Source organism: Vombatus ursinus, unplaced genomic scaffold (genome assembly GCF_900497805.2).
Source record: "Vombatus ursinus unplaced genomic scaffold, bare-nosed wombat genome assembly UNPS02014818.1, whole genome shotgun sequence".
In the NCBI taxonomy this organism is placed as follows: domain Eukaryota; kingdom Metazoa; phylum Chordata; class Mammalia; order Diprotodontia; family Vombatidae; genus Vombatus; species Vombatus ursinus.
Window position 1 is genome coordinate 43166161 of NW_020954596.1, and position 7726 is coordinate 43173886.

General features: G+C 38.6%; 1 pseudogene; it reads right to left on the reverse strand.

The window, feature by feature from the left end:
• Positions 1–5189: 5189 nt before the first annotated feature.
• On the reverse strand, positions 5190–5485 carry LOC114023798 (annotated as a pseudogene).
• Positions 5486–7726: the final 2241 nt, after the last annotated feature.

The following is a 7726-nucleotide window of genomic DNA, read 5'->3' on the forward strand; positions in this document are numbered from 1 at the left end:
CTAGTCCATAAGGATATCAAGAGACATTATCAAATCTACAAATATCAAAACTACTATTCATGGAATTCCATTAAATTAGGAGTTTAGGACCTTATCAAAAAAAAAAGGAAATGAGCTTAGTTTGACATAATTATTATTATTTTTTACTTTAAATGTGTAACAATTAACTTCTATGAATTTAAATTTGTAATGGGTTTTCTGTTTTTTGCCTTCTCAATAGGTGCAGGATGGGGTGGGAGGAAAAAGAGAATCTGGAACTGAATATAAAATTTAAAAAAAATTCAAAATGTAAGTATAACAGTACTTATATTACCCTGATGTTTTAATGTCACTATAATTTCCTATTGACTTCACAAGTCCCCCTCCAACATACTCTTATAATAAATGCAGTTATCAAACCAAAAGTATGATTAGGTCTTAAGTGAATATGTACTAGCTCCTACTTATCTTTACTTATTTCATAAAGTGGTCACAAACCATCTATTTAGTTATTTGTTGAAACATTCTGCAAAATGTCCATATCAAGCTAATTATTCCGAAGTTTTGGATTTTTTTTAACTCATCTTTTTTTCTCTTTTTCTTTTTTTTAAATCTGAAAAACATGTATCCAAGTCCAGTCATTTGGTATTTCTTCCATTTTTGTTGATTTCTCTAAAGTTACCAATTGTTTACAAACTTTCATTTCACGAGTACAGTTTTCCTTCTTGTATTTGCTTTACAGGGCCCACACATATATCATTCTTAGCCTGGAGATTTTACCTCACTTTAAAAACATTTACTTACATTTTCCTCACTTTTTGAGGATTGACTACTCACTTAACTATTTTTATTTTACTCTTTCCATTCTTGAAGAGCATACACCTGGTGGAGAAGATTTCTACTTTCTTGCTTAAGATGATACTTCTTCAAGGAATTTCAAGCTAGATGTTACACTCATCCAGTGTATAAAATCTTAGCCCCTGCATAGACTGTAGTGGTATCCTTTTTAAATTTTTTAAAATTAATTTATTTATTTTTAGTTTTCAACATTTGCTTTCACAATATTTTGAGTTCCAAATTTTCTCCCCATCTCTTCTCCCCCACCCCAAAATAGCATGCATTCTGAATACCCCTTCGACTAATCTGCCCTCCCTTCTATCTCTCTCCCCTCCCTTCTCTTATCCCCTTCCCCTTCAATTTTCCTGTAGGGCAGGATAGATGTCTATACCCTATTGCTGTATATCTTATTTCCCAGTTGCATGTGAAAAGTTTTTTTTAACATTTGTTCTTAAAACTTTGGGTTCCAAATTTTCTCCCTTTCTCCCTTCCCACCTACCCTCGTTGAGATGGCAAGCAACTCAATGCAGGTTATACACGTGTAATCATGCAAAACACTTCCATAGTGGTCATGCTGAGGAAAACTAACTATTTTTCTCTTGAGCCTATCCCACCCCCTATTTATTCTATTCTCTCTTTTCACCCTGCCCCTCCTTAAAAATATTTGCTTCTGATTACTCCCTCTCCCAATCTGCCTTCCCCTCTATCATCTCCATGTTATTTTGTCCCCTCCCCCCCCCATTTTCCTGTAGGGTAAGATAGATTTCCATGGCCAATTGAGTGTGTATGTTATTCCTTCCTTAAGTCAAATCCTATAAGAATAAGATTCACTCATTCCCTCTCACCTTCCCCCATTTCCCCTCCACTGTAAAAGCCTTTTCTTATCTGTTTTATGTGAGATAATTCACCTCATTCTACCTCTCCTTTTCTCTGTCTCACAGTAAAATTCTCTCTCACCCCTTAATTTTATTCTCTAGATATCACCCATTCATCTTCAACTCACCCTGTGCCATCTATCTATCTATCTATCTATCTATCTATCTATCTATCTATCTATCTATCTATCTATCTATCTATCTATCTACATACATACATATATTTCTTTTCCCTCCAACTACCCCAATACTGCCAAAGGTCTCATGAGTTACAAATATCATCTTTCCATGCAGGAATGTAAATAGCTCAACCTTAGTAAGTCCCTTATGATTTCTCTTTCCTGTTTACTTCTTCATGTTTCTCTTGAGTCTTGTATTTGAAAGTCAGATTTTCTATTCAGCTCTGGCCTTTTCATCAAGAATGCTTGAGAGTCCTCTATTTCACTGAATATCCATATTTTCCCTTGAAGGATTATACTCAGTTTTGCTGGATATGTGATTCTTGGCTGTAATCCTATTTCCTTTGCCCTCCAGAATATCATATCCCAAGCCCTGCAGTCCCTTAATGTAGAAGCTGCTAAATCCTGTGTTATCCTGATTGTGTTTCCAAAATACTTGAATTATTTCTTTCTGGCTGCTTACAATATTTTCTTCTTAACCTGGGAACTCTGCAATTTATCTACAATATTCCTAGGAGTTTTCCTTTCAGTAAGTGATCAGGGAATTCTTTCCATTTCTATTTTACTTTCTGGTTCTAGGACATCAGGGCAGTTTTCCTTGATAATTTCTTGAAAGATGATGTCTAGGCTCTTTTTTTTGATCACGGCTTTCAGACAGTCCAATAATTTTTAAGTTATCTCTCCTGGGTCTCTTTTCCAGGTCAGCTGTTTTTCCAATGAGATATTTCACATTGTCTTCTATTTTTTCATTCTTCTGGTTTTGTTTTACAATGTCTTGTTTTCTCACAAAGTCACTAGTTTCCAATTGCTCTATTCTAATTTTTAAGGAAGTATTTTCTTCGGTGAGCTTTTATATTTCCTTTTCCATTTGGCCAATTCTGCTTTTTAAGGCATTTTTCTCCTCATTGGCTTTTTGAACCTCTTTTGCCATTGGGGTTAGGCTATTTTTTAAGGTGGTATTTTCTTCAGTATTTTTTTGGGTCTCCTTCAGCAAGCTGTTGACTAGTTTTTCATGATTTTCTTGTATCACTCTCATTTCTCTTCCCAGTTTTTCCCTCTACTTCTCTTACTTGCTTCTCAAAATCCTTTTTGAGCTCTTCCATGGCCTAGGACTGGTTCTCATTTTTCTTTGAGGCTTTGGATGTAGGAACTTTGACTTTGTTGTCTTCTTCTGGTTGTATATTTTGATCTTCTTTGTTACCAAAGAAAGATTCTATGGTCTGACTTTTTTTGTGCCTTTATTTGGTCATGATACCAGCCAATCACTTGAGTTATAAACTCTTTGTTAAGGTAGGTCTCTGCTTCCAGTGTGGAGAATGTACTGTCCCAAGCTTTGGGGGTTTTGTGCAGCTGGTTTCAGAGATACTTCTAGGGACCTGTAAGTTTTCAGTTCTCCCGAGGTGGTATGATCAAGGGCAAGGTGTTTACTCCTTTCCTGGTCTTTGCTCTGGTCTATGAGTGACCACAAGCATTCTTTTCTGCCTTGGAACTGGGAGGAGGATTCCCTCTCCACCGCCACTACAAACTCCACCATGCCAATGCTCCTCCTTGCCCCAGGATCGCCACCTAGAACTGTGACCCAGATTCAAGCACAAGGAAAGCAAGAGAATCCTGCCTGAGCATCAGCAAAAGATCCCTGCAATTCCCCTCTGATCAGCCACTCAATTCCCCCTCAGTCTGTGGGCTGAAAGTTCTGGAAGCAGCCAACGTCCCTGGTCTGCAGCCAGCACTGGGGCTAGGACCAAGCTTCTCTCTCACCACTGTCACAGACTTTTCCTACTGACCTTCTAATTTGTCTTTGGTGTTTGTGAGTTGAGAAGCCTGGAAACCTCTGAGGCCTGCTCCAGGTTTGCTGAAGCCTGTTTTACCCACATGTCCATGCTAAACTATATTCCTCTCCCAGCCGGGCACGATAGACCTTTCTAATCACCCATCCAGGTTTTCTTGAGCTGGAAATTTATTTCACTTTGTCTTTCTGAGGGTTTTGCTGCTCTCGAATTTGTTTAGAGACATTTTTACAAGTATTTGGAGGGGTTTGGGGGAGAGCTCAAGCCAGCCACTGCTTTTACTCCACCATCTTCGCTCTGCCCCCTTTTTTTCAATTTTTACATGTCTCTGATGCACTGTTACTTTTTATCATGCTCTTGGAAAAAGGTAAAAAAAAAAATAGGATGCCATGGGTTATGACTACTGGGTTATGATGTACTAACGTGTTTCCGGACAGGGATCAAGGAAAGTTCACCTCTAGAATATCCCTATTCAGTGAGGATCCAGAAGCATCAGATTGGCATTATAAAGTAAAAATTGTAAGTGAGAGATAGCTGAGCTTATACACCAGAGGCTGAAAATGGCATCCAGGTTAGAAAAAGTTGGTACCAGGATCAAAACAGAATCTGAGAATCAAGCAAAGACGTGGTTTATAAAGAGCTGCTAATCAGAAAATGGAGAAGGGTTGATTTATGTAAAGAGGTTACAAAATGTGTTACACTTTCCTCCGGTCATGTGTATTTTTGTTCTCAGACACATGGAGTCAGAGTCACCTTCTAGCTTCTCCTAAACTGATAATGTCTGGACAATTCCTTCCACTGGAAGCATTATACTCTAATCAAATTGGCCATTTCTAAATGAATACTATTCCTTCTCAGAGGGAATTTCTTTTGGTTTTATAGTATGTTGTTATAGGTTAGGTGATTAATTGTGTCTGACTCTTTGTGATACTATTTGGAGTTTTCTTGGCAAAGATAGTGAAGTAGTTTGCTATTTCCTCCTCCAGATGAGGAAACTGAGGGAAATTGGGTTAAATGGCTTGTCCAGGGTAACACAACTAGTAATTGTCTGAGGCTAGATATGAACTCATGTCTGCCTAACTCCAGAGCTAGAACTCTATCTATTGTGCTACCTGACTGCCCTACAATATAGACTTAGTTAATTTGATAGATAGAAAGTCTAGGTCAGTTAAAGGGCATGAAGGAAACAATTTTGGTTCCCAGATACTTTCCTTCAACTCTCCAACCTTCACTCAACTAAACACTCTGGAAATAGTGCTCATACCTTCATGGGATAAAGACTTTTTTTTTGGCAGGGAGTGGGGGATATAAGTCAGCACATGATAAGATAAGGTTGCAGGGTGTCCAGGTTTAGGAAATATCAAGGGGTGGCCAAAGTTACACATGCAACCAGAGGTGGGGGCTGGGATTCTCCTTGGATCAGGAGGCCAGCTCCCTTTTAGGAACTGAAACATAGTGATAAGTTCTAACCCACTTATTTCAGCTCTCATGAAGCATTCTTGTAGTTAAAATCTTTGTACTAAAGAATTCTTTCAGTGCCTTTCTAACTTTTTGTATTTTGCTTCTAGTTTGTTTGAATATGCATGCAACTTGTAAGCTGCCTCCTGAAGAGCTGCTACTTGCTCCTCAATTAAAGTGACCTGATCCAGATAAGGCTGAAGTGCTGCAGATTTCTGGTTTAAGTCCTTTAGGTTTCTACTTACGTTTACTGCAATATCTTTCATTTTTAGATACTTCAAGCTAGTCAATTTGTTAATATTTTCCAGAAGTTTATAGTCTTCACTGTTGGCTTTCAACTTGTCATGTGCATGGCCATTTTCGAGAACATGTCCTGGCACAACCCTGTGATGTCCGCCTCAGCAGGTTCCATGGGCTTCCTTGGCCATCTCCACCATGGCATCGTCTAGGCCAGTGAAGGGAGGAAGAAGAAAGGATAGAGGGGAAGGATGGGGGTGGAGGGGAGGAAGGGAGAAAAAGGGAAGGGTGAAGAGTCAAAGAGGGATGCAAAGGGCAATAAGGACCTTTTAAATAGGAATTTCTTCCTGCCTAATCATTCTCCTTCATCCTACCATAGGACATAGTGCAGTGGGTTAGTATATGGCAAGTATAGGACTGACAAGTATGTGTTATGAGTAAGGAATGGTGAAATGTATGGTGAATATGCATCAGATATTTGGGGAATTGCAGTTATTAAGTCACTTCACTTAACTATCTCCATATCAGGGAAGGTCTCATACATTTCAATTCAATACCTTTTTTCCAGGCTTATCTATAGGTCTTCAGCCCTACTTGATTCACTAAGTATGAGGATTACCCCACCCTAACTCCAGTGTTGTCTGATTACCACTTCTAGGCATCGTTGCCTACTTAGGATATCTTTTGTAAATCTCTTGGAGCTATTTCTGATGCTTACAGGTTCTCATCAATCCACAGGCATCGAATTCTAGGGGATGAGTATGGGGAAATAATCAAGTTGAAGAATATGTTGCTCAAGTGGAAGATGGTGTTAAACATTAAGGAGTAAATATCATTTCTATAACAGAACTCCAGGGCAGTAAACTACAACAACCATCATCTTGATGAATAGAGGTATAACAGCAGATATGTTTCATTGATAGTTCTTAGTGATTATTGATGATGGATAGTGGAGAAATATCCCTAAATCTGATGAACAGCAACAGGGTAGGCCAAAAAATGTGTTCCAAATTATGGGTCCTAATTAGGGAAAGTATTGTGATGAAGGTAAATGAGTACTGATTAGTAATCAGAACACCTAAGTTTGAATTGTAACTCTGTGATTTACCACCTATGTGACCCTAGGCAAGTCATTTACCTTTTGGGGGCCTTATATTCCTAATCTATAAAATAAGGATGAGTTCTAATGCCCAATTTAGTTCTAAACTATGATCCTGTGGTTTTATATGGTGTTATAATAAACTGTATTTAAATAGGCTCCTTGAGGGGCAGCTAGGTGGCACAGTGGATAGAGCACTGGCCCTGGAGTCAGGAGGACCTGAGTTCAAATCCAGCCTCAGAGACATAATACTTACTAGCTGTGTGACCCTGGGCAAGTCACTTAACCCCATCGCCTCGCATAAATAAATACATAAATAAATAGACTCCTTGAGAAATAAATGTGCGATGTTGGGTGCAGTGACAAAACCAGTTGAGGAAATTAAATGGGCTATGCCCATGATCATGATGATAATGTCACCAACTTTGAATTGCTGACAATTCTATGACTTATTTATTAATGTCCAGGGTTAAAAGGATAGGGGAAAATCCTTTGATTCAATTTTGTTGTCCCTGTAGAGCAATATGGAAAGGATTACATAAGTCACTTTTCATTTGTTAGTGTGGCAAGAGCTCCTTAATTCAAAACTGCCTCTTCCTTATAAAAGAGGATCTACTTTGATTGACCTTCAGTGCCACCAGAACTTGGATGTTAGAAGTTATGACATTTTGGCTGGAGGAAACAAGGTAGGAAGTCCTAGAATCTAGTACATAAACTCAGAGCTTGATTAGAAGTTGTACTTGGGGCTTCAAGATATAGGTGTTTTGAAATCTTTGCTTTTCCTCCTTTACTAGTGAGAGAGTCAGAAGTAGAAGACTGGCTGTTTTCACATCCTTCTTCTCTCTCATCTCTTCTTCTTCTTACCTGGGAACCAGGAAAGGAAGATTTCTTTGCTCTGCCTTCTCCATATTGACTGACTCTTCATTTAAAGCAGGGCAGAGGAATAGAGCTCCTTCCTTCTGCTTGAGTCTCTCCCTAATGATTTAATGGGCACTCTTTGTCCCTTTAACCCTCTGAAGTCCCTATATACTAGGCCTCATCCGACTTTGGGATAGTTGTATTAATTTTATGTTAGGATCATTAAGACTTGTACTCTGAAAAAATAGGAGTGATTTCAGATTGTTTTTCAAATGAACTAAAAATTTCCATGATAGTTCATGTCTTTGATATGTTTCTATTTTAAAGGATTTGTAGGGGCAGTTAGGTGGTGCAGTGGATAAAGTATGGGCCCTGCAGTCAAAAAGACCTGAGTTCAAATTTGGCCTCAGACACATA